A 27,051-nucleotide genomic window follows, 5' to 3' on the forward strand; every position below is an offset into this window, starting at 1 on the left:
CTTCAGCTCACAGTATAACTTGAATTTATCCAAATTGGCAGTTGGGACAAAACCCAAACCCTTTTCCAAAATATTTGTCTTGTCTTGGGTAAGGACCTTGTCTGAAAGGTTAACTACCACTGCCTGGCTTCAAAATGGGCCCTTGACCCCCAACACATGGCCAGGCCCTGCCTGGACCAGGCCTCAAAATGGCCCTCACCCACATGGCCAGGCCCCAACAACACCCCAAAAAGTCAAAAAACACACAAAAATCACCACAATCCAATGCCATCCATGCCCTCAATGATATTTAAATTCAAGACACCCCACAGAAAGACTTGGTCCATGCACCACTCACTACCCCTGGGCCTACTGGCTAGTTAGACTTTACAGGCACCCCAAAATAAAATAAAAAATCAACATATAACAGTGAGCTAAAATTCCATGACATAAATGAGATTTAAGTTAAAAAAACAAATCACAGAAACAGTTGTATCATGCACCCATGACTATGATGTTTAAATTCAAGACACCCCACAGAAAGACTTGGTCCATGCACCACTCACTACCCCTGGGCCTAATGGAAGAAAGCAAGGCAAACTGGGTGCAGGCCTGAGCACACTGCCTGGCTTCAAAATGGGCCCTCGACCCCAGCCACATGGCCAGGTCCTGCCTGGACCAGGCCTCAAAATGCCCCCCACCCACATGGCCAGGCCCCAACAACATCCCAAAAAGTCGAAAAACACACAAAAATCACCACAATCCAATGCCATCCCTGCCCTCAATGATGTTTAAATTCAAAACACCCCACTGAAAGACTAGGTCCATGCACCACTGACTACCCCTGGGCATAATGGGTGAAAGCAAGGCAAACTGGGTGCAGGGCTGAGCACACTGCCTGGCTTCAAAATGGCCCCTCGACCCCCACCACATGGCCAGGCCCTGCCTGCACAAGGCCTCAAAATGGCCCCCACTCACATGGCCAGGCCCCAACAACACCCCAAATAGTCAGAAAACACACAAAAATCACCACAATCCAATGCCATTCATGCCCTCAGTGATGTTTAAATTCAAGACACCCCACAGAAAGACTAGGTCTATGCACCACTGACTACACCTGGGCATAATGGTTGAAAGCAAGGCAAACTCGGTGCAGGCCTGAGCACACTGCCTGGCTTCAAAATGGCCCCTTGACCCCCACCACATGGCCAGGCCCTGCCTGTGTCAGGCCTCAAAATGGCCCCCACCCACATGGCCAGGCCCCAACAACACCCCAAAAAGTCGAAAAACACACAAAATCACCACAATCCAATGCCATCCATGCCCTCAATGATGTTTAAATTCAAGACACAACACAGAAAGACTTGGTCCATGCACCACTCACTACCCCTGGGCCTACTGGCTAGTGAGGCTTTACAGGCACCCCAAAATAACATAAAAAATCAACATATAACAGTGAGCTAAAATTCCATGACATAAATGAGATTTAAGTTAAAAAACAAATCACAGAAACAGTTGTATCATGCACCATGACTAACCCTGGGCCTACTGGACACTGTGGCTACCCACAATAGATATATTCTTTTAAACTTGTGAAAAAAGTTTTAAAACTGTAGTTGCAGCAACTTCAATGCCCCAAACAAACAACACCAACTTACTTGTAAAATATCAAGTTCAAAAGGGATCCAAACTCCAAAGTCCAAAGAGTCCTCAAATACAAATATCCAGCAGGAGCCACAAAAAGTAATCCTTCCAGCTCCAGAACCAAATCAAAAGTGACCAGGACATGGACAAAGCACTGGGAGGAGCCTGCTGGACAGGACCAGGAAGTTGGAGACTCTGTGGCACTTCCTTCCTCCCATCCCCCTCCCCAAAAATTGACTCCTTGCACCAAAAAGTGCAGCCAAATGTCAATCTGAGGAGTTATTCTGATCAAAATCATCATTTTCAGAAGGTTTATGCTTCCTGCGGTGGATTTCTTGTGCAGAATTGCAATTTTTGCAATTTCGGGAAAGCAAGCTGTTCAAATCTCCCGCCGGAAGTCATCTGCGCGCCGCATCTACGTGTTCTGCATTGTTTACTCCCGTAATGCGTAATCGCGGGCCCTTATGACGTACTCGCGTTGTCAAACTCTCGCTGTGCAAGATGGCGAGCCGCGATGACGTAATTGCGTTCGAAAAACTCTCGCACGATCACGCAGCAAGATCCAAAATGGCGCAGCACACGCAAACCGGGAGAAAAACAACTCGGCGGACTCCGAATCACGGTAAGTCAACACCGCGCGCGCGATATTGTATTTTTCAAGCGCGACCAAGCAAAAAAATCCGCAGCTTGCGAATTTGCAGATTTTTGGGCTGACCGTGAATTTCCCAAAAATCCGCAAATTCCCCGAACAAAACGGATTTTGCGCCCACGCTTACCGGGAACAGCATTGGCGCAATTGAGCTTCAGCATTCTTGCACAATTGTATTTAATTGCTCACTGTTTTCGCTTCTGCTACTGCTGCATTTGATTGCCTCTCCTGGTGTCGTGCTGGCCGTGGGTGCTTGGTTCTTTCCTTCGTGGGTGGTCTCGTCCGTCTTCCTTGCACTTTTGTGCCTCTGCCTCTTCTTTGGTTCTTCCCTTTTGTCTTGCTCTTCGCTGAGCTCTCTCACTGTTTCCGTCTCACCTCTCTCACCAGACCCTGCCTTACTGTGTTGGTCGACTGGATTATCTTTATGTTCACCCCTGAGCTGTGTCATCAGCCAGTCCTTTCCATGCTTGGCCACAACTGCTCTGGCCATTCTTTGTATCTTCTCCAAGTCGCTCACCAGTGTTAGCTCCTTCATGCCCGGCTCATCTGGTATCTCTTCTGCCAGTTCCACCATGTGCTGCCCCACGTGGTTCATGAGTGGCGTGTTGTTTACATTTGAGAGGCTGGGTCACGTCACCTTTAGGCTGTCCCTAGGCTGCTCTTAGCATGGCTTGTTCTGTATCTGTGCAAGAGGCTGGGTCTCGTTGCTGCTAGGTTCTCCCCAGGCACCCCTGTCGAGGCCTGTTCCTTAGAGAGGTGGTGTGTGGCTCACTCACATCTCCGCTTGGTTACTTGTTGCTGGCTTCACTGCTTCCACTGATGCGTGGCACGTTGCTGCGGTCACAGTTTGGCCTTGACTCTTCAGCTACTTGCCCTCACCACCCTCTCACCTCGTTGACCACTGTCCGTGATGTCACCATCCGGAGGGGGGACAGTTGAGGTCCAATGCCTGGCTCAACCCAGTCCTGGTAGCCCCCTACTGCAGGTAATGTCTCTGATTCTGAGGTTGAGTCGCATCCCCACTTGGGCTGTAGCCGACCCACAGTGCAACTTCTCCGAGCCCGGGAGACCTTGATGGCAACCCTAACGCTGCAGCAAACTTGGCCACACTACACTTTAGGCCATATTTCCCCTCAATTGCTGCTTCTCCTGCCCCGGGAACCCTTCACTTTTAGATCTCTGCTGCGACCCAGGGGCTGAGTCACTTGCACTTTTCCAGAGTGGAACAGCTGTCCCCGGTCCGTTGTACTTTCATGCTCTTGCTGGGGTCATCCCGAAAGTAGCTTACTGGGGCCATGATGCTTTTTGTTCCTGCTACACCGCCCTCCTTTCGCCTAATTCCTGGGCCAGATATCACTTCGCTGAGAGGTGTCCCCTGCCTCGGGGGCTCATCTTGGTTCCCAAGACTGCTGGTCTGTGTCGTAAACGCATGTAGACTTGCGCCGTGCCAGCTGGGATCATGTTGTTTTCTCTGCTTCCATTGTACCGCAAACCCAGTGTCTGTGTTGTGGCTCTCAGTCACACGTGTGGTCCCTTGGTAAATTGCTTATATCCAGGTCATCCCCTCCCATTGCCTGAGGTGAAGCCCATAACATGCAATGGTAACAGGCATCCCAAAAAAATGCCCTATTGGGTCCATTAGGCAGTGACCGAGGAGCAATCTACCTCATAGCCCTGCTTATAGGCTCTCAAGGTTAGTGGACTTTGAAGGCTACCGAGACTGGCCCCATGGCCACAACTTAGTAGGTTTCTGGCATTTCCAAGGCTAATCGTCTTGGTAGCAGGATATTGGGGTGAAAGGAATATAGTTAGTAGGTTAGATGAACTGGAAAATAGAAGGGTTGACGGGAAGGAGAGATGCGAAGTAAACCTCAAGGGCAAGAGATCCTGGCCCTTTGCCCTACCAGCAAAAACAACAAGGTGGCGGAAGAAATGTTTGAATTTATCTTAGCTTCTACATTCAAGACCGTTGTTTTTCATGGACTTTGCCATTCTAGACCCAGCTTATGCAAATCACTCTTGGCCCTGCTCCATAAGGAATAGTCCACCCCAAAATACCAGGCAAGCGTCCCTCTAGATGAGAACACAAGCAACCACAGACCAGTTTTAACTTACTTAAGTTTCAATCTACTTGAGGACTCAAGATACACCCCAGCATTCCATCCATCACCTTGTTGTTGACCTAAGTGACATGGCAATGCGGAGACAAGGGGCAATGCTCACTGTGCCATTGGGCTCAATCTACACCCTACTGACAAGCCCCAAGTAGGGAGAAAACAGTCTTAAATTGCTTGTGGTCACTTCTGAAGGGGGCCTCGCTGGACGATTTGGGAAGGACTGCTCCCAGGAGGAGGAGGGTCGTTACCCATTTGCATAAGTTGAGCTTTTGGCAAGAGTGTCATTGTGGGTGAAAATGGATGGACTGGAATGCGGCCATTTCATCCATCACCTTCTTGTTTTTGTCTTTGCCTTACTTGGCCCTAACATACTGAAACAGGGAAGACACCACAGGAAAATGTTTTAATCTCTCCACCCTTCACCTGGATGCTAGACTCAGTTCTCAAGGAGTAGGGCTTAAGCAGGGTGGAGAAGCTAGAAATCACCCCTCCCCCAGCCAATTGGCTGATGATTTTTCAGACCCTTGATACCCTTTTGGCGCCTTGGCATCACCGCACTTGGGGGGGGAGTAAAGAAATGTGGGGGAAGGTCATAGGGACCCGCCATCTTGCATGCACCTCCTTTCACAGTTTTATCCAGACCTCAGGCAGGGATAACTCTCTGACCCCACTTTGCCCTCTTCTCGGGTGGGCCTCCACCATTTCCCGCATGGAGTTTCAAATCCACAGGGTCTCACTGGTGTTGCCTTGCAGGGAGCAACAACAGCTGCATAGCTCAAGCAGACACTGCTAGCCCCAGGCACAGTGCCTGAAAGTACCATGAATGAGTAGTAATTGGCTTTCAGTGGCTATTGCCATGTGGTTCCCTAGGAATCTGTATACTATTTGCAGAATGGTGCATTTTGAAGTCTTTGAAGTTTTTGGAATTTTGTATTGAAATCTCATTTAAATAGTCCTTCATGCCCCTGACAAGACGTCGCTTGCAATAGTGGACAGGAGCAGATAACATCATTGGTGATGTCTGGTTGCAAGAGTGTTGAACTGAAGCATGTTGGTATTGTGCATGATTGACTAGACTGCTGCACTTATCCTGTATTAGATTGCTGGTCTAGGCATTCGCTGACAGGAAGAGGGATGAACTTTTGAACTTATGCATTTTGTACTTCTTTGCCTTAAGAAGCAGATCTCTACACATTACATGCAGAAGCGACAGAGGAGTAGCCCACCACATGCACTGGATAGACACAGTCATGGAAGATGGTCTTTACAATCCCCATGATTTGACAGATGAGTGGCTCACAGGTATGCACTGTATAGTTCATGCTAAATTTTCTCAACACTCCATCCAGAAGGACAATGAGTAACTATGGACAAGCACAGGAGACATGGAACCACAGAAAATGCTCTAAAGGGTTATCCAGGGGAATCAGAAGAGCAACCTACAGCATGAAACCTCTACAGGGTCCACCCAGAAGAGTAAGTCACAATACATGCATGCATTGGATACAAGCAGTCAGGAAAAATGCAATGTATGGTTCACCCAGGGGCAGCAGAGGAGCAGTCCATGGCATGCAGTGGATAGGGAAGCCATTGCATATATTCTAAATTCTTTTCAGGAATGATGAAAAGTAACCAACAGGCATACACAGGAGAAATCCAGCATTAGTGAATGCTTGTTAGAGTCTACGCAGGAGTGACAAAGGAGCCATTGGCAGGCATGAATTGGTTACCGGCATTAAGGCTTTCAATGCCACAAGTGGCCGTGAAGGCACATAACGAATCTACACAAAGCAGAACAAACTAATGTGGCAAGTCATAAATCATTGAGGCTATGGCTTAATTGCCAGCCCCAACAAATAATATTGCCAGCCCCAACAAAAAATATTCAGATGGCGTAGTTCGGCTGAGGCTCCTCGGTATTGCGCAGTTGAACTGCAATAAGATGCCATTGTTTAGATAATGGGTAAGGCATTCTAGGCACCGGATATCGCCCTGAACGGAAAAATTGAACTTTGGTGTGATTTCCAACGCCCCAGGGCTTACTTTTAAGAGCTGTGAGGTCCCACGTCGGAGCTAAGATGATTGCGACCGCCATTTTCAATGCATTACACGGAACATTTACGACATGAAATATCAGTACTGGTGACTTTCCAAAACGAATTGTGCTCCTGTCTATAATTCCACATGCAGCACTTTTACAATTCTCGTACCAAGAGTATCAAATACGCTGCCTTTTTGACTTTATAACTTCTTTCTTCTCTCAGGTGGCTGCTGTGTGAAGCCGCCATTTTTTTTTAAGATAAGTGGCTGAGGCTTGCATCCTTGTCAGGAAACTAAAAGTGGCCACCTTTCTACACGGATATTTTTATTTTCATTGAACTTGGCACTTGATATTGCATTTCACAAGCATGGAATATGCTTATGCGGTCTGAGAACATAAGCATACAGCTCCTCAACATATGTTTTTCCTTTCTTCTTTTTCTCCTCTCTCCATTCTAATGTGAATTCCTTCTCCTTGAGTACTCATTGTCTCACTGTATGGGAAGACTGCGAACACTGAGATCACCTGCATCACGCTCTGCACTGTCTTTTATTAAACACTCCAAGATATTTTCAGAGTTCTCCAAACTGGAAGATTCTCTGGCATCCTTATCAGAGGGGTCTACTTCCCCAAACCCTATCCCTCAAGTAGCAGGGAAAGCGGCCACAAAGCACTTGAAGAAGGACCCTCCGTCCCCGCCAAAATCTTCCACTCCTGCATCACTTGACCTGTTGTTGGAAGAGATTCGTGCCCTATGTCTTTTTATGGAAGACACGAACAACAAACTACAGGTCCTCACAGAAAACTGGTCTAGAATGGAAGAACGACTTACAACAGTGGAGCAGAATGTCTCATCTATTGCAATTACCGATGCTAAAGTCAACGTATTGTAATCACAAGTTTTTTCACTCCAGAAGCAGGTCGAAGACCTTGAAAACCTTAATAGAAGAACCAATCTTCGTATCTATGGTTTACTGGAAGGAACGGAGGGCACTGAAACCCTTGTTTTCTTAAGACTTTTCTGCCTAAGTTGCTCAATATACCGGAGGAACCTGCACTTAATATCCAATGAGCCCACAGATTGGGCCGACAACCATCGGTTATGTCAAGCTCGCAGAAACTGAGAGGAGCTATCCTATACTTACTTGAGTACACTGACTTATTGAAAGTTCTTACCACTGCCAAGTCAATTCCACGCATTATATGGGCAGGGTCTTCTCTCAAGATTACATCAAAGCTACTGCCAATAGACGCAAGGAGTTCCTCAACATGAGGCCTGACCTACAATCTTTGGGAGCCCGGTATGGACTTTTTCATCCTTGCCTCTTAAAGGTTACTTACAAAAACAAAACTACAACTTAGGAGGATCCCATCAAGCTGCAGGGCTTCATCAACTCTTGCAAAACAGAAACTATGAATTTCTCTGGAGCTTCGACCTCCCAGACCTTCTGATGCTACATCTTGTTTTTTCTCTTTTATTACCATACTACCATTTTAGTATTTTAGTATACAGTGGATTAGTTCCAAATTGTTATGTTGCTTCCTGTTATTTTGTTATAATTCCCTTTTATAGCAATCACTGTGTTTTTTCCTTTCTTGCAGATTTGTTGATGTTCCTGCTCGCCTTGTCTCCTCGTCACATGTGATGCTGTCCTTCCTCGTCTGTCGTTCAGTCAAACTTGGGTGTGTCGTCTATTCTATGTGGTTTCACCCCCCCCCCACTATTATATGGCTTTTCTAGGTATGTTTCCCCTTCCCTGTCCCTCTTCCCGCCTCTTTTTTTTCTTGTCTATTTTTATATCTCCCATTTTGGCTTCCCCACCACTCACCTTTCATTTCTCACCTCATTTCTCTGTATCTTGTTTCATATCTGTCTCTTCATTCATCGCTTTTATCTTTCATGAATTGTATGGGTATTACATTATATAGTTGGGTTGTTACATGCTTTGTTTCTAGTTACTTGCTGGTTTATCTAGATTGGTGTATTCTTTTTGTTTTTGTTCTATTCTCATGCCTCTGAAAACTGTTTCCTGGAACATCAGGGGTTTGAACTCCCCCATCAAAAGACAAAGGGTCTTAACATACTGGGCAAAATTAAAGGTTGATATCGCCCTTGTACAGGAATATCATCTTACAGCCAACGAGTCTTTAAAGTTGAAGAGGGGGTGGATGGGGGAAGTCTTTTTTTCGCCTGGAGATGGTAAACACAACAGGGTTTTAACTTTGTCATGAATTGCTATCTGTTAAAGTCCTTACCCAGAATTCGGATGATGAAGGGAGATGGTTATGTACAAAATTACTAATTGGAGGTGCTCCGATCTTTTTTATTCAACATTTATGCTCCTTCCATTGGTGAACCCTCTTTTTGGACATCCCTTGCTCAACATATGTCACATTCTATCGATGATGACTTTATCCTTGCTGTTGACTGCAACCAGGTTGTTGATCCCTTCATTGATCATCATTCGATGGTCTCCTTTGTTCCACACAAATCACATACATCTTTTACCCAAACTATTAAACAGTTCAAGCTTATTGATGCATGGAGACTTTGCAATCCCACTACAAAAGAATATACTTATTACTCTCCAGCCCACCATACTCATTCAAGAATAGATTATTTTTTTATATCTCATAACATTTCCCAATCCCAAACACATGCAGATATTGGCTCTATTCTGATATCTGATCAGGCCCTAATTTCTATTCTATTAGACATTTTGCAAAAACCTAATATACCCAGGAAATGGTGTTTCAATAATGCTATTCTTTTAGATCCAAAATGTACCTCCTCCTTTAGTTCCTTTTTTCATGAATATTTTTTATTTAATCAGACTGATACACTATCATTTTCTGTCATTTGGGATGCCTTTAAGGCTGCTGCTCGAGACTTCATTATTAGCTTTGTCTCCAAAAATTGAAAAGTATCTAACCAAAGACCTTTTAACTAAGATAAAAAGATTGGAGCACTCCTATTATTCTTTTAAGTTGAAAGAATGTTTATCCGAACTTATAAATGCCAAGTTTCAATTTAACCAAAAGTCAACGAATAATGTCTCTACCTATTTATTAAAATCTAGCCCAAAGTTTTACGGTGGTCAGAACGAGGCTGGGAAAATATTGGCTAATTATTTGAAAGTTAAACACAATAAGCATATAGTCAATTATGGATGACCAACAAATGTTGAAATATAAAGATGCTGATATTTTGGGTGAATTTCTCTTTTTACAAAACACTTTACACGTCAGGAAATTCTCCTTCCGAATAGCACATTTCTCAATTTTTTCAGGTATTTCACATCCCTCTGATACTCACTTAGATCTCACCTCATTAGAAACTGAATTATCCCAAAAATAACTCTTAAACGCTTTACAGGCACTGAAAAAAGACAAAGCCCCTGAGCCAGATGGCTTCAGTGTTGAGTTTTTTCTGCGTTTTACAAACCTATTTATACCGAAATTGCACGATCTCTTAGGCTCTTTTTACACTCTGGCGGATCTTCCAGTTATTTTACAGATGCCCAAATGTGCCCTATTCCTAAGGAAGGCAAAGATCTGCAATATTGCAAGAACTATAGACCCATTTCATTAGTAAATATCGATGATAACATTTTCTCTAAGGTCCTCGCCATATGTCCGGAGTCCTACTTACCTCAATTACTAGAAGCAGAACAATCTGGATTTGTTAAAGGCCGCCTCATCACTGATAACATGAGATCATTTTTTGCCATATTATCCGAATCTCCTTACTTACCTCAATCACTGGCAGCTATAGCCTTAGACGTGGAAAAGGCGTTTGATCAAGTTGAATGGCCCTATCTTTTTCAAACACTTAAATGGTTCAGTTTTGGCCCAAAAATCATTTCTTTAATTTCCATCCTTTATTTACAACCATGGGCAGCTGCATATGTCAATGACGGTATATCCTCTTACTTTAATCTAGGTAGAGGTGTACATCAAGGTTGTCCATTGTCCCCTTTTCTTTTTAATTTAGCCTTACAGTCTTTTTTATCCAGAATTCGTCAAAATCCAGAGATTCATGGCTTCGAGTTCAAGGAACAACAAATTAAATTGACGGCATATGCCGATGACGTATTATTATTTATCTCACAATCCCGGCATTCTATCCCTGCTTTCTTGAAGGAAGTTGAATCCTTTGCTTCTGTATCCGGTTACAAATTGAACAGAGACAAATGTGAAATAATGGCATACAATAAATATACTTTCAAAGTAGATTTTCTTGCCTCCAATTTTACTCCGAGCCCTAATTATATAACATATCTAGGTTTATACTTCACCCCTTCCATCAAAGCAACACTCTCCTTATGTATGGATAAATGAATACAGAGAATATCCACACTGACTGCTAAATGGCATCCCTTATACTTATTCTGGTGGGGCCGTTTAGACACCATCAAGATGATGATCACCCCCATTATACTCTACACAATTTCCAACATCCCCATGTCCATCTCTTAAAAATTTTATAAAAAGATTAAATCAGTGTTATCTTCCTTTCTATGGAATAATAAGAAATCTTGCATGTCCTTGTTAAAGCTATCAAAGCCAAAATCAGAGGGTGGTGTACATTTTCCAGACTTTCTATCCTATCAGAAATCATTCTTGCTTCATCAATCTTCCAGATGGCTCTCTCGGTCTCTCTTAATTGTCCTTTGTGGGTGACACTTGAACATTCTTTCCTTGCTCCTTACTCATTTCGAGAATAGTTAGATTTTACCCACAAACCTAAATCTATATCAACCCCTATACTTAATTACATTTGCAAAAATGTAGCTGCTGGTACTTCGACACTCGCAACTTTAGACTCTTTTTGGGATCTAAACTATGGCACAACAAGATGCTACTGATACGCAATAAACCTGTGTGCTGGAAGTCTTGAAGACAGAAAGGTTTAATTTGGATACGCCAGCTTTTGTACAAGATGAGGTCAGGGCTTTCTCACAAGCTAGAAAAGTATTCAATCTCCCTATTTCATTTCAGTCTAAATACATGACTTTGCTGAAACCCTTCAGGCTATTCAAGCTCAACTTTTAACCTCCAATGATACCACTCCTACTCCGGTGAGCAGGTTGCATAATCTTCTCCATATCTATCCTAAGGCCTCTGTTATCTATACATTTTTACGTAGCTCACAAGTCTTTAGAGAAAAAACTAAAACAGAGCTTTGATGAGTGCAAGACTTAGAAGTGTGTTTCGTCTACATCCTTGTGGAATAAGATATGGATTAAGATTAGGAAATCCTCGCAAGCAGCAAACACCACACAAACACTCTTTTTTTTTATAATAGACTTCTGTTGTCCCCGATAACTTTAAGCAAACAACACTGATACTTGCAGGACATGTTCCTCCCCACTTGCTGATCTGAATCATTTACTTTTCACATGCCCGCATGTTCATAATTTCTGGACTAATGTCTGATCCCAGATTAACACAATCTTTGTTTCCACAATACCTTTTTCAGTCACACATTTATTTTTAGGGAGCTTATCTCCAGCTTGGGTTGACTGTCAATCGCACACTAAGATCAGCTGTTGCCTTCCAACAAATTCCCGAAAACTGGAAGGACTTTACCAAATTATCCTATCAGGCTTGGTGGTACGCTATTTGTTACAATCATAGACTGGATACCGCTTTTGTTCATCCCATCCATATGGCTTCAAAATGCTTACTTCTTTGGTTACCTGCACATCTTTCTTAGATGCTAGCGCCAAAAAAATCCTTCTCCCTAACCCCTATACAGCAGGAAATTTCTCAGCTGCCTGACTTTCCACACGTTGATTATATAGTAATTGGCTCTCCTTAATATTATTAATGCATTTTCTGTATGAATGTTTTACCTTGCGATATGCACCAATTTCGTTTTCATTTGCTTTTTTTTTTTTTTATTTCTATCTTAATTCAAGTCATGTTAATAAAATGTTTACGCCTAATTATTGTGTTCTTGATGTCAAAACCTAATTCATATGAATGCTTAATGTATGAGTATTTTCTGTACCTGTATCTCATATTTCTTTAATAAACTCACTTTTGCACTAAAAGAATTAGCAGAGCACAGGTAGATTTCAGACTCCACAAAGAAGTGTCAGAGGCGCAAATACTGGTTGGCCCTAGTTACAAGCAACCAGAATCAAAGTCCCTTATGGTCTATCCAGGAGGCACCAAGGAGAAGCCCAGAACGTTAAATGGTAACAGGCAGCTGGGTAAATGCCCTATTGGGTCCGAATGGCAGTGACAGAGGAGCAATCCACATCATGGGTCTACTTGTAGGCTGTCAAGGTAAGTTCTCTTTGAAGACCTCCGTTATTGGCCCCATGGCCGGTTGTATGACATTACAACGCATGCTAATACATCGCATGCCATTACATCGCGGTTTTTTCAACCCAAGTCATTACAACGACTTGCGTTGGAGGGCGCTGGACTTAGGAGTAGTATAATTTACTATTCCAACTCCAGTCTACATACAGTAGGTAGGGTGTTGGATAGTAAATTATACTATTCCTTGTGCTAGAGCGCCATCCAGCGCAAGTCGTTGTAATGACTTGCGTTCTAAAAACCGCAATGTAATGGCATCGCGATAAAACGACTGCGTTGTAAACAACGTTTCCCCCATGGCCACAACCTACTAGGTTTCTGGCATTCCTAGGGCTAATCGTCTTGGTAGTAGGGTATTGGTGTCGAAGGAATATAGTTAGGAGGTTAGATGAACTGGAGAATAGAAGGAATGTTGGGAAGGATAGATGTGGGGTGAACCTCAAGGGTAAGAGGTCCTGGCCCTTTGCTCTACCTGCAAAAACAACAAGGTGATGGACGGATGCTTGAATTTATCTTTGCCTCCGATCTTCATTCCGCACCATAATTTTAACCGACTGTGCTATGCTAGATAGAGACACAACTTATTCAAATCAGTCTTCGTCCTGCTCAATTAGAACAGTCCAGTCCAAAATACCAGGATTGCAACCCAGGACCACTTTCGACCAACGTAGGTCTCATCGGTGTGGTGTAGGTTGAGGCGTATGGCACAGTTACCACGGAATTAAGTCTGCGCATACCTGCTCCACCTAGGGCGCCTACTGCAAAAACATCAAGTTGATGGAATGAATACTTGAAATAATCTTAGCCAGTAGCGAAGGCTCTGGGCTGCATTCCAGACTATCGTTTTTCACCCACTGTGCCATTTTAGACAGGTAACCAACTTATACAAATCTGTCTTGGTACTGCTCCAACAGGAACAGTCAAGCCAGATCCCCTCCAGATGGGAACACAAGCAGCCCCAGATCAGTTTTAACCTACTTAGGTTTTAACCTACTTGAGACCATTGGACTCAAGATACACCCCAGCATTCCTTCCATCACCTTGTTGTTGCAGTTAAAGCCCTAAGTGCGATGGGTATGCGGAGACATGGGTCAATGTTCACTGTGCAATTGAACTCAATCTACACCCTACTGACGACCCCCAAGTAGGGAGAAACTGGCCTTGACTTGCTTGTGCTCCCTTCTGGTGGGGGTCTCGCCGGGCAGTTTAGGATGGACGTCTCCCGTTAGGATCAGGGCCGGTACAGATGTGCATAAGGAGAGCCTTTGTATAGAATGTCATTGTGGGTGAAAAACGATGGACTGGAATGCAGCCTGTGCAATTACCAGTGACTGGGATTAATTCAAGCATTTCATCCATTGCATTGTTGTTTTACTGAAATAGGAAAGACACCACAGGAAAATGCTCTTAATCTCTCCATCCTTCACCTAGATGATAGACTGGACTCCCAAGGATTAGGAATTAAGCAGGGTGAAGAAGCCAGAAATCACCACGTAGTCTGTGAGTGGTGAGAAGTCATGTGTTCATATCCATTCTGGTTTGGTTGTCAGATTGTTGTTCCATTTTTTTAACGGATGTAGGTTGTTACAACGCATGCTTTTACCACGCATGCTGTTACAACGCAAGTTTTACAATGTAAGTCTTTACAACGCATTGCTTTGGGGGGTGCTGGATAGTGAATAGTTTAATTTACTATTCCAACTCCAGTCCCCGTGGATAGTAAGGAAGGTGTTGGATAGTAAATTAAAACTATTCCCTATCCTAGAGCGCCCCCCCAGTGCAATGCGTTGTAATGGTTTTCGTTGTAAAACCTGCGTTGTAAAAGCACTGCGTGGTAAAAGTTGCGTGGTAAAGGATGTTTCCCTTTTTGAACTGCTTCTTGATACTTGTCTAATTCATTCACCTCATCGGACAAATCATGTAATTGTGGTAAATGTTCTTAAATGGCCTGCCCTTCAAAACCTAAATTATACCTAGGCTTTCCTGTTTTCATTTTCTATTTTTGGTAAATTCTGGGAGGGTTTTTTTTCAGTTTTTTCAAGTGATTTAAATATCATTAAAAACAGTGGTTATCAGTGGTTTCACATTTTTGCGCCATTAAAAACAACCAAAACAGTGATTTTCTGGTGTTTATGGAACTTTTTGCTTTTATTATTGCTAGCTGTCTGCACTGATAGGTCATATAGACAGTATGCGTACAGTGTAAATGAGGTTCAAATACATTTTTACAAATCAAACTTATCGTAGTACACCTACAATACTTCTTCAGTGAGTCTTTGGCCATGCACGCTCGCTCTTTCCTTCCCATGTAAATTTTTATCTTTGAAAAGGCCCTTGAGACATGCAATGCTAAAATAGCCATTATACAATTTGCTAACTCTGGCCACTGACATAGCTTTCCATGTCAATACTGGTGCACCTGAAGATTGTGATTCTCTGCGACAGGTTCTGCAACATATGCGTTGAACTGGGTGCATATACCCTCAGAGTTATTGAAGCGGTCACAAATGAAGCAGCACTCTTGAAACTACGGAATTAGTATGGAAGGGATCTATAACTTGTACCGCAGTGAGGCTTTATTGACTTCAAATGCCATGGTTGGTTAAGGGCTATTTCTCATACATTGTAAAATAAAAGTTCCTGAATTGCTCCTCAACAGTTCTTTGCTTACCAACTGGCAAGCACTCTAACATGGAATATGGAATATGTTGCAGTGCCAAGGTCACTAAAGGTGTCGCCCAGCCTACTCTAAAGGAGATGTTTCACATCTACACCAATTATGTTGACACTTGGAATAGAGTGTACTTTTTTTCAAATCACTATCAATATGTGACCAAAGATCCTCACATTTTTTAGCCTTTAGCATCATAGGATAATATAGCATTCATGGCCTCCAGGACTGAGAGCCACCAGCTAAGTGACATAGTTGGGATGACTCTTTCTTTGATGCCACACAAAGCACAATTGAGAAATATTTGCGTTTTAGTTTCTGTGCATAACAAAACAGTGCACCAGAATAGACTAAAAGGTCAATAGCATTCACCATTAACTCTGAAGGTTGTAAAGATGCTTTCAGCATACCAAGTGGCAAGGATCTCTTAAAGGTAAGCACTTTAGCTCAGGTATCGATTTTGGCAGGTCATCACAGAACTTTTTCATATGCGTAACTGAATTACTGAAATACAAACAAAATCACTCCAATCTTTGTGGAACTTGGTAAGAACTTTTTGCAGCAGCATTCCAAGTGACACTGTGTTCAATGTTTTCCAAAAGTCTGGTGACATGTTTTCACCAGTATCCCAGAAGCTTTGTGACTGCACTCTTTCATGTCACTATACCTTGCAGTGACTGTTTAAAGCCTGGAGTGTTTGGCAAGTCACCTACTATCAATACTGACTCACTAGAAAATGGCGCTGATGTATCAAGGGTTTTTACCCATTCTCTGTGAGTAAAAGTGATGGTACATATTGGGAAAGATCCTTATGAAACCATCATTTTTCCTATCAGTGAAAGACTGAAACGTAGCCAAAAAATCAAATATGATTTTTATATTTCCAGATTCTCTTCGGTTTATAAAATAAATAAACAATACCTAAAACATGCTTCTAACCCCTGAATCTTTAGACCAAAGACCACAAACCTGAAAAAAGGAAGAAGAAACAGTATTTTAGTGACATCCCTAAACAACAAAACTCTAGCAGAATAATGTTAGCCCAGTCTTTCTTACTGTAACCTTATATAACAAAGTTACATTGTATTGGCCCCTTCAGGAAGAAATAAAAATTACTTTTTCAATCTACTTTTTCTGTGTTTTGAATAGCATTTAGCTTGTTGTTGTGCAGGTTTTTTTCAGTGTTTATATGTTTATACTGATGAGGGCTATTTACCTATTTACCCAGTGGTGTTTTATCAGTTATTATTTGTTTAAACCTAAAACCGGTAAAAGTCTGTTTCTCTCTGCACAATATCTATTACCATGGAAATCCCCTAAGTACTCCGTGGCAGCTCTAAACCAAGTTTAGGTAGGGTTTTGTAGAAAAGGTAGCGGAGCATTCACGATCAGCATGGTGATGACACCTGTGAACTATCTAGAATTACAGAAGCAAAACTGTGACAGTAGATACCATGATAATCACAATGATATGATTGGCACAAAGTGAGCGCATCACCGAAAAGGTGAATAAAGCGTAACTATGTGTAGCACTAGAAGTGGTAAATTGTTATTGTGGTCGGACTGTTGTAGCTACAGTGGTACACTTGATGCTGTATTGAAAGAAAATAAGTGTGCGTATCACTGTAGATAACTGAACAACTTTTGTTTATTTGACATTGAAAAAATAGCGTGCATGTCGCTGAACTTCCATGAATACTGTTCTTTGAATGACATGTTGTAGAAACAGTGTGAGTGTCACTGTATTTCCCTTTAAACCAGGATGGCGAATTCCATGATGACAGAATAATTTACATAAATTGACCCGCTGATACTAGTGTGCATGTCACTGAACATTTGGTGATTCCCTCTGCTTTGGGCTAAAGAGATGTCCCAAACAAATATGACGGCTGCCTACACCGCGCATGATGGCTAGTAGACGTAGGTGTCAGACTGATGCTACACAAGACGTCCCAAACTAAGGTGACAAATCTCTATGCAGGATGTGTGATGTGAAGACATAAACTTCACAGTAACGCTGAATGGATGTCATATGTTAAAGGCAGGGCCAACCGCTGAAAAGCTGAAAATGCACACTGGCAGCATGATGCAGGGCCCAGTGCAACGATGTTTGTTGGTGTACCCTAATGACCAACTCCGCCATGGATCACCTCACTTTAACAGTGGCCCTCAAGTCTCCTTAACTACTCTCTCTGAGATGCATTTAATTCATTTTATAGCGCCACTAATCCCATTGCAGGGTGTAGGAGCACCTTACATCACACACTCTACAGACAGACAATCATAGGTGTGTAAATCAGTATATAGGAAATGTTATGTAAGATAGAGGACTACGAGGTGTAGGAGTCGCATGTCATACCTACTGGTAAATGGTATTGTTTGAGTGCTTGGTCTGGAGAAGCACAAACTCGGAATTTAAAACAGAACTCCATGGTTTGGGTTTTCTTCAGGAATCAGAATTGATTTCTATCCAAATTAACCCTTTTTTCAACATTGGGATAATGAAAGACTGGGGAAAAATCATAACGCTCTAACCTATACCTTGCAGTTTGCATGCAGCTCTTTGAAAACAGTTAATAGCTTGCTGTTCTTTGTTAGGATTATAACTTATAAACTGCAAGTAATAAAAGGATCTCTCTGACAAAAGCAGTAAACCACTGTCCTATTTACATCCAAAGTCATCGCCTGGTGCGGTCGTACTGCCCTAGAGCCGGCCCAGCCACGAGGGCATCTCACCCACTGTGGGGTAGTTATATGTCTATGAATGAATTTCCAAATGAAATTGTCTGGTTATAAATACCCCAAAAGTATAATGAATGCCAATATGTAGTAAGGTGAAGGTCAAAGCTTCTGCTGTGGAACACAGGATACTTGCTCTAGGCAAATTAAGCCTCATATTGCACACAGGGGTTTAGGATGGCTTGTCACCAAATTTTAGAAGCCAGAAATCGCCAAGTAGTCTGTGTGTGGTGAGAAGTCTTTTATTCACATCAAGCCTTGAGCAGTACCAGCTATCAACTACAGCAGGTCAGATAATTACATTCCATAGATCAGAATATGTAAAGCTAGGGAACAGAGATGTACTTAAAGACACATCACCACATGATGTTAGTAAAAATTTGTCATAGAGTGGGTTGGAGGGGCTGAGGGGGAAGGATGACTAATGAAAAATGTGGGGTCATTGGGAGCATCCGAACTCAGCACTCCTGTTTAGCCTAGTGGACGTGAAGAGCAAGGGGGTAGGAAAAGGCTTAGAGCTAGAGGAGGTAAAGTCGTTCTCCTAGGTAGAATTTTTTGGATCGTCAAAGTGCTATAGGACCCTGGGAGCTGTACCTTCTGTGGGAAACCTAGGGGCAGATTTACAAGCCCCATGCGACACTTTTGCGCCGCCGTTGCATCACTTTTTATGATACAGTGAACTGTCAACAATAGGCCCATTTACAACGTAATGCATCTAAGGAGATGTGTCACGTTGTAAAGCCCTGCATCACATTTTACTTGTGTCAGGTATAATGCATGCAGAGTGGGCGTTCCCATGCAAACAGCCATGTAGAATTGGCACAGTCAAATGTACAACATTTCACTGCGTCACTGTACGCCTTCACTGCGTCAAAATCCTTATGTCTGCTCAGACCAGGCGTAAGGAATGATGCAAGGCTTTTTAAATGGGACTGACCTATCTGTTGTGGCGCATTACTGGAGTTGCATAACTTTCATGAGCAACTCCAGCAATGCATCACTTTTGCGTCAACAGATGCGTCAGAATTTCTGGCGCATTTGTCAATCCTTGTGCCATGGTGCGCCGTATTGTAATATGGTGCATCTATGGTGGCACAAGGGTTTGATATGGAGGTGCAGGGAAACTAACCCGTCTGTACAGATGCGTCAGTTTCTTGTAAATCTGCCCCCTAGTTCCCACAAGATTTGTCCGGTTGATGATGACATTTCTGCTTGTACCGTCATCTTGTGCTCCACTTGACAGAGATGTGTCACCATTGCCTATGCCTTTTTAGGCCAGGCCTTCTATGCCTTTTCAGGCCAGGATATTATGGTCCCTGTGTAACACCTGCCATATTGATGCTTGCCCCTTAAATTATTACCCATGCTGCAAAAGGTTTCACAAACAGCATGGCATCGAGCTTCAGAGCCTTACTTAGGATACCCAGCTCTTCATCCAAGAGCATCTGTCCAGCCTTCTGCTGCTGTTAGCTGCTTATGCATGCATTTCTTGCCTGGTGACATTGGGTGCGATTTACCATTGCTACGAGCAGACCTGAGCTTGATTGTACAGAACGTATCACTTAAAGTGTATACTGTTGCCTTCAGACTCTCAAATAAATAAATAAACCATGAGAGGACATTACAGACACAAAATGTACCATTGGTTCTTTCTTTAATGCTAATTTGTGGTCTATACTATTGCCCCAATAATAGAGGCAAGAAAAAAATGAAACCACTCACAAAGGTTCATAGGTTCATGCAACGGTAGGTGGTCGAAAACAAGGGGGCATATTATCAAGGACAGGCGATACATTATCGCCGCTTTTATCGGCAGGAAACTGCCGATAAAACGGCGATGATGGCCTTGATAATATGCTCTATGAATTCCAATCGAAGCCCATGTTAGATGTGTTCACATCTAACATGGGCTTCGATTGGAATTCATAGAGCATATTATCAAGGCCATTATCGCCGCTGTATCTGCAGTTTCCTGCCGATAAAAGCGGCAATAATGTATTGCGCCGCTTTTATCGGCAGGAAACTGCCGATAAAACGGCGATAATGGCCTTGATAATATGCTCTATGAATTCCAATCGAAGCCCATGTTAGATGTGTTCACATCTAACATGGGCTTCGATTGGAATTCATAGAGCATAATATTAAGGCCATTATCGCCGCTTTATCTGCAGTTTCCTGCCGATAAAAGCGGCAATAATGTATCGCCTGTCCTTGATAATATGCCCCAAGATTCCTTTTTTGCTCTTCGGCATGTGGAGGATAAAAGAGCGCCTCGTGCACTGGCCGAGTCGGGCTGCAGAAGAGCGCTAAAGCACATGGCTGAGGTAGCAGAACATGGTGGCATTGATTACAGGGTTTTATCTGTAGGCGTATTGAGGGTGTGCTAATGGATGAAAAAGATGCATTTGCGAATTCACTAAGTGCAGTGACTTTTCAGCGGGCACTTGACTTTCTTTTTTCCAGCTCTTAGAAGAGGGAAAGAAAGTTCTGTGAAAACCAGTATTGATCGGTATCGATGGTAGTGCGAGGTAGCAGAGCCGGTTAACTCAGGCTGTTTTACTCTCCCGTGAGTGAACATATACTAAACTATTAAAACCTTAACTTCACTGAATGTGAGCCACACAGCACACGGAGTGGCACATGCCTGCCAGGGCTTCTATGCACAGGAGAGAACCAAAGCATGCCTGCCTGATAAACGAGTTCCATCTGTCCTCTTTTAACTGGAAAGCATAGAAGACAATGCTCTTTTCATTTATACTAAGATAGATGGATAGATGGATGGATGGATAAATGGATGGATAATTAAAAAAATGTATTAAAAAAAATCAATCATTTGTCAACACATATACAAGTCAATAGACTCCTGTATGTTTTCGGCAAATATGCAAGGGACCTATTGCCTAACCTTACCCTTTTTAAAAATGTTTTCTATTTACATTAAACAGTATTGTGGGAGGAGAGCTAGTGAGGAATAGGATTTATTGAGGCAGGGGGGAACAGGTAGCTTTATATGGCAAGAATTTTGCTATTACGTTTTTGATACTGAATTTTGCTAACGGGACTGCAATGCCCCCAATGTACCAATGCATCTCTGTCCTGAGTGCCTGACTGGCTGTGAAACTTATATCCTGACTTTTATTTGTGTCATGGAGAACATGTACATGAGGATTCAGTGTATTGTATGGGTCCAAGTACTAGATCCAGTGAAATCCATTTAGGAGGACCCTGGGATAGCATAGCATAAGATGTGGAATGTGAACAGTGTCCAAAGTCGGTGGAAGTGGATCTTTGCATTCCATTTGGCCAGAGGGTGGAGACAATGACACTGTGTGAGTATGGAGACGAGACTACCTTTTGGAATTTAGTGAAGACTTTGTCTGGGATTGCTGATTAGATCTTCCTGAGCACTGCAATTTGGTGGTATTAAATTGTCTGTTGTTCAAGGTGAGGACATTTCAAGATAGGGTCTATCTTTTGTGTGTTTCATATTACTGATTTGGGAAAGCTGATGACAGCCAGGTGTAGAGATCTCACATTTCATTGTGCTCATGTTTTGGATACCCCTGCATGGCACCAGCACCATTTCTAACTGCTGTGAGAACCATCACTTTGCACATTTGCACATTTAGTAGTGCAAACCTCTGGGCACCAACGCTTATTCTTTTACAAATTAAACACTGTCTAAACCAGTTCCGATATCTTAGACAGTGAATCCACACCCCTGTCTGGAAATTAATTGCCTAAGTAGGACTTAGAACACCCAACTTTGTTCCAGTTTCAATCTGTTCACAATCAAGAAAGGGAGTTTTCGATAGAGTACTGAAATAGCTGCTGCGCAACCAAGGCTAGTGTCTACCTGACAGTCACAAGTGCAGAGGTGAGAGGACATCATTTTTGAAGCTGCACGTTCTCCTGGAGGTGCTCAGAATCTACTTGAAGTGTGTTGAAGCCTGTGCACCTGCTGAGAGAGGGAAGTACCGTGCCTGATCATATAAGAGCAATGTTGAACCTCCTCTTGTTTGCAGAGTCCTCCCCAAACCTTTTGCCTTTCTCCACCTGTTTTACTGACCTTTTTGTTGGCCTTTGGACCCTGGGCACTTTACAACTGCTAACCAGTGCTAAAGAGTCTATGCTCTCTCCTCTAAAACATTGTATAATTGGTTTCTCCATGACTCACCAATTTAGTTTACTAATAAGCCCCTAGTACAATTCTTCATGTGTGCCCATGGCCTGTAAATCAAATGCTATTAGTGGGCCTGCTGTACCGATTGTGCCACCCACATGAGTAGCTTTGAAAACCTGTCTCGGCCCTGCCACTGAAGTGTATGTGTGCGCAGTTTTAAACTGCCATTTTGACCTGCAAGTGTACCCACTTGCCAGGCCCAACCCTTCCCTTTTATACAGGTAAGGCACCCCTAAGGTAGGCCCAATGTAGCCTCATGGGCAGGGTGTAGTAGTGTATTGAAAAGGTAAGAAATGTACTGTTGTGTTTAACATGTCCTGGTAGTGAAATACTGCTAATTTCATTTTCTCACTACAGCAAGGCCTGTCTCTCCCATAGTTTCTCATTGAAGCTGCCTTGTAACATCTTACAAGCGTATCTACAATTGGGAGCTGATAGAAAATTAGAGTTCGGTGTCTCTTTATTCACAATTTAAGAATTCATATTTTAGTGAAGTTGTTTTTTAAATTGCATGTCTAAAAATGCCATGTTAGAAATTTGGCATTTTCTTAGTTTAACCATTCTTTGCCTCTGACTCTCTCTGAATACATTTCTGGGTCAGGATGACAGTCGGCTGTTTGTGCATTCACTATACCTTCTCAGATACATCTGATTCAGATGGTGACTATAGCAATACATATTATGACCCAGAAAGTAATTTTAACTCCTTTCAGTCTAAGCAGAACCATCCCCAATATTTTTTAGCCAACCGAGGTGCACACAGGGGACGGCAGAGGGTCAGATTTTAAACGCACCACAGAGGCAACTACCAACCACAACACATGCACCAACCACAAGACCCTCAACTTATGAGGGAGACACGCAATCGCCAGTATTGGAAGCAGGGGGTGTGATCCCTATTTTTAATCTGTCGAAAGTGGACTTAGATGTCCACAGTATTAGTCTGTTATCAAAAGGATTATCATATGTTCCACATTCCTTTGTTAACAGATTTGAAATCCATCAAGACATTATCTCCTTCTTTCGTAGAGTTAGGCTAAAAAAGTTCTTTATTCATCATGAAGAATCTCGTTCAGATATGGATACGTCAACCACTTTAAGACTCCCATCCACTTTCAGTCCTTCTTTAGACCAGCTTGGGCCGGAAGTGGCGGCTTTTGAATTAGTAGTATTACAGAGATTAAAACATTTATTATTGGAAGGTTTATGCCCAAACCTATATATAATCTCAATAAAGATGAGCACAATGCTTTACATTTTTTAGCTAGCAATAACGATTTAGTGATAAAAAGCAGTGATAAAAGAGGTGGTATTGTTGTCATTGATGCTAGCAGTTATGAAAATAAAATGAGAACAATGCTTAGCGATACCACTTTTTATTCTCCCATTACGATCAACCCTATGACAATGGTGTCTGATAAAATCCAAGATCTAACACATAAAGCCTTCATAGATGGGGTTATTACCTTGAAAGAATTTGAATATCTGACCCATCACCAAGGCAAAACTGCCTGTATCTACGGTATGCCTAAAATGTATAGGAACACCGTAGATCCCCATATAGGCCTATAGTTTCTACTATCGGTACGAATACAGAGCCTTTGTCTAAATTTATAGATCACATACTTCGTCCCCACATTCCCAAGATTACGTCATATATCAAAGACACAGGCGAAATGATTAATAGAGTAGAGAATATGATGTTTGATAGTAACAAAGATTTATTAGTTACCTTAGACGTTGAGTATTTATATAATAACATACCACTTGAGGGCGCAATGGAGGCCACAAAGTGGTTAATTGAAGAGTACCATATACCCTGCTCCAATTGTTCATTTTGGATTGTCTTAACATTGTCCTTACTGAAAATATCATTGAGTTTGGACATTCCCTGTTTCGGCAGACAAAGGGCATAAGTATGGGGGCATCTGTTGCGCCATCAGTGGCCAATATATATATGGCCCCATTTGAAAAGTGCCATATTTACAATGAGATGGCCCCATTCTTTTAATTGGTCTCCCACTGGTCCAGATATATTGACGACATCTTTTTTATCTGGACCAGTGGGAGAGACGATTTAGGCGAATTTCTGGAATGGTTGAATGCTATTGACTTGAACCTGAAGTTTACAGCCCAGATTGGTACAGAAAGGGTAGAATTTTTGGATATCTGTATTATACATAGTGAGAGTAGACTCAAGGTGGATCTATATGTAAAACCTACAGCAAGGAACACCTTGCTGCATTTTAGTAGTTTCCACCCGAGAAACCAAAAGCAAAGTATTCCCTTTTCGCAGTTATTGCAAGTAAGAAGAAACTGCTCAGATCTTACAGACTTCGATAGGCAAGCAGCGGTCATGAGGAAAAAATTCTTAGACCGAGGATACCCACATCGCTTGGTCAGAGATTCATACAAGCGAGCTAGATTTTTTGATAGAGATCACCTACTGCGACCCAAAGTCAACCTCAAGAATACCCAGCTTGTATGCATCACCAGACATTCCACTCTGGATGCCAAGATTAAACAAATTATTAACAGTAATTGGCATATACTGAACAGTAATCCCACAGATAATTGCAAATTACAAAAGCCATTGTCCGCCCATCGGCGAAATAGAAATATTAAAGATCTTGTTGTGCACTCAAGATTTCAGTGTAAGGCCACACATGAAGGCTTTATACAGAAATCTATTGATGGTACTGCACCAGTAAGAGGAACTATGAGATGCTCATCGTGTAAATCATGTGACACGATCATAAAAGGTGAGACTTTTACCCACAATGGTTATAGGAGCCAAGCCACAGAGATGTGGAATTGCAAAACCTCCAATACCATCTACTTTATCCAATGCCCATGTGGGTTAGGATATGTGGGGGAGACATCTCGCCCGATCCAGGTTAGATTGACTGAACATCGTTCAGCAATCAGAACGAAGAAGCTTCTATCACCAATGGTGAAGCATTTTCTAGAGATGCAACACAAACCCGATGATTTTCAGTGGAGAATCTTGGAAAAGATCAGATTTCCAGAACACAAAGGAGGCTCCAAGATTCGAAAGAAACGGGAGGTATTCTGGATTTTTTGTCTGGATACCCATCGAAAAGGCTTGAATAGCGACACCCCTTGGGAGAATGCAATAATATGATTTGTGAGCGTGTACACACTCAATTGACTTATTTATGGTACTCTATTTGTATACAATTATTCAACCTTTGACACTAGACATAAGTGTTTAATGTCGATTTACCATTTATACTATATTTCCATACTGGTTCTGAGTTCCATAGATTTTTCATATTAGGTCATAGTCCTACCAATTCTAAACACCGGTTATTAATACATACCATATGTATGTTTACCTGCGATGTACTAAGGATTGTTTAGCATGGACTCGAGCTTGTACGCGTGTAATTACATGCTGTGACTATATCCCATAGACATAGAAGAAATACTACCATCTCGACCACGGTCCATATGGCCGATATGAGATATATATATTTTTTCGATTATGATTTAATCTTTTTGTTAGTTTATTTATATATTTTTTAGCATGTATTTATTTGTTCAGGAGAGGGGACCAGTAGGATTCATCTTTATCGTCTCATCGTCATTCACTAAACGATTTTAGGTTCCTGTCCAATAGAGACAAAGATAGGACTATATATATAGCCATGTCGCTATGGGAGTGTTCTTGGACCGCTTCCGTATATGACGTGAGACGCCAGAGTTCCTGCAACAGAACAGAGCTAATATGCACGTGTGAACCCGCTTTCAGGTATTCTTTCGTGTGAATGGTCTCCCGCTGTTCGGTATTTTTTATTTTCTTTACGTACTTTTAGGCATTCGTGACCCTGACAACTTAGCCTGTCTTGTGGTCTCCCATTTATTTCTTTGATCATAGTTCGAAGCGGTTGACAATCTTCATGCTATCACCGGACTAACGTCACAAATTACTGTATTCGGCTGTTATCCCTTTAAGTCCGAAATACATACAGACGGGCTTCGATTCTTCTATCAAATGCATCAGGATCTCTCTGAACGTCAAGTCATTTTATCCGACTGCTATTTTTAGGTAAACACCAGTATTGTATGTATCTTTTGCTATATTCTTTAGAGAATATATAGCTAATAGTGTCAGATGGGCATTTGACTTATTTCATATATGTTGCATATTGTCCGACTACTCCATTAAGTTTCTGCGATCTCTTTGAGTATCCCTAGACGAGGCTTTGACTACTAGACGATAGGTTTATAAGTCTACCTTTTATCCTTTTTAGGTTCGTTTTCGAATAAAGAGGTCGCCTAGGACTCCATCACTACATCAATTTACCTATGGGCACTAAGATACCGATATTTCAGTAAAGGATCGGCCTCACAGGATTCTTTCTGTAAGTAAAGCCGTTTCACCCAATATAGTAGCTCGAGGTAGCAGTGTTGTGTTACATCTTATCTTATGGCATCTTTTGAATTATATTTCTTACTTTTTCACAACGTTATCAGCTCTTGTGATACACTGCATCACCATCTATGTGTTGCACGTTTTTATTTTAAAAAAAAGGAATTCTCTAAAGTAAGTTTGAACTAGATATCTGCCATTGTGTATGTAGGTTGTACGGTTCTTTATTTTAGAATCACACTAAGAGAGTTGCAAATAAGTACTCACATACGCCCATATACAGATGCATATTATGTATT

The sequence above is a fragment of the Lissotriton helveticus genome, chromosome 3_1, assembly GCF_964261635.1.
Source record: "Lissotriton helveticus chromosome 3_1, aLisHel1.1, whole genome shotgun sequence".
Classification (NCBI taxonomy): Eukaryota; Metazoa; Chordata; class Amphibia; order Caudata; family Salamandridae; genus Lissotriton; species Lissotriton helveticus.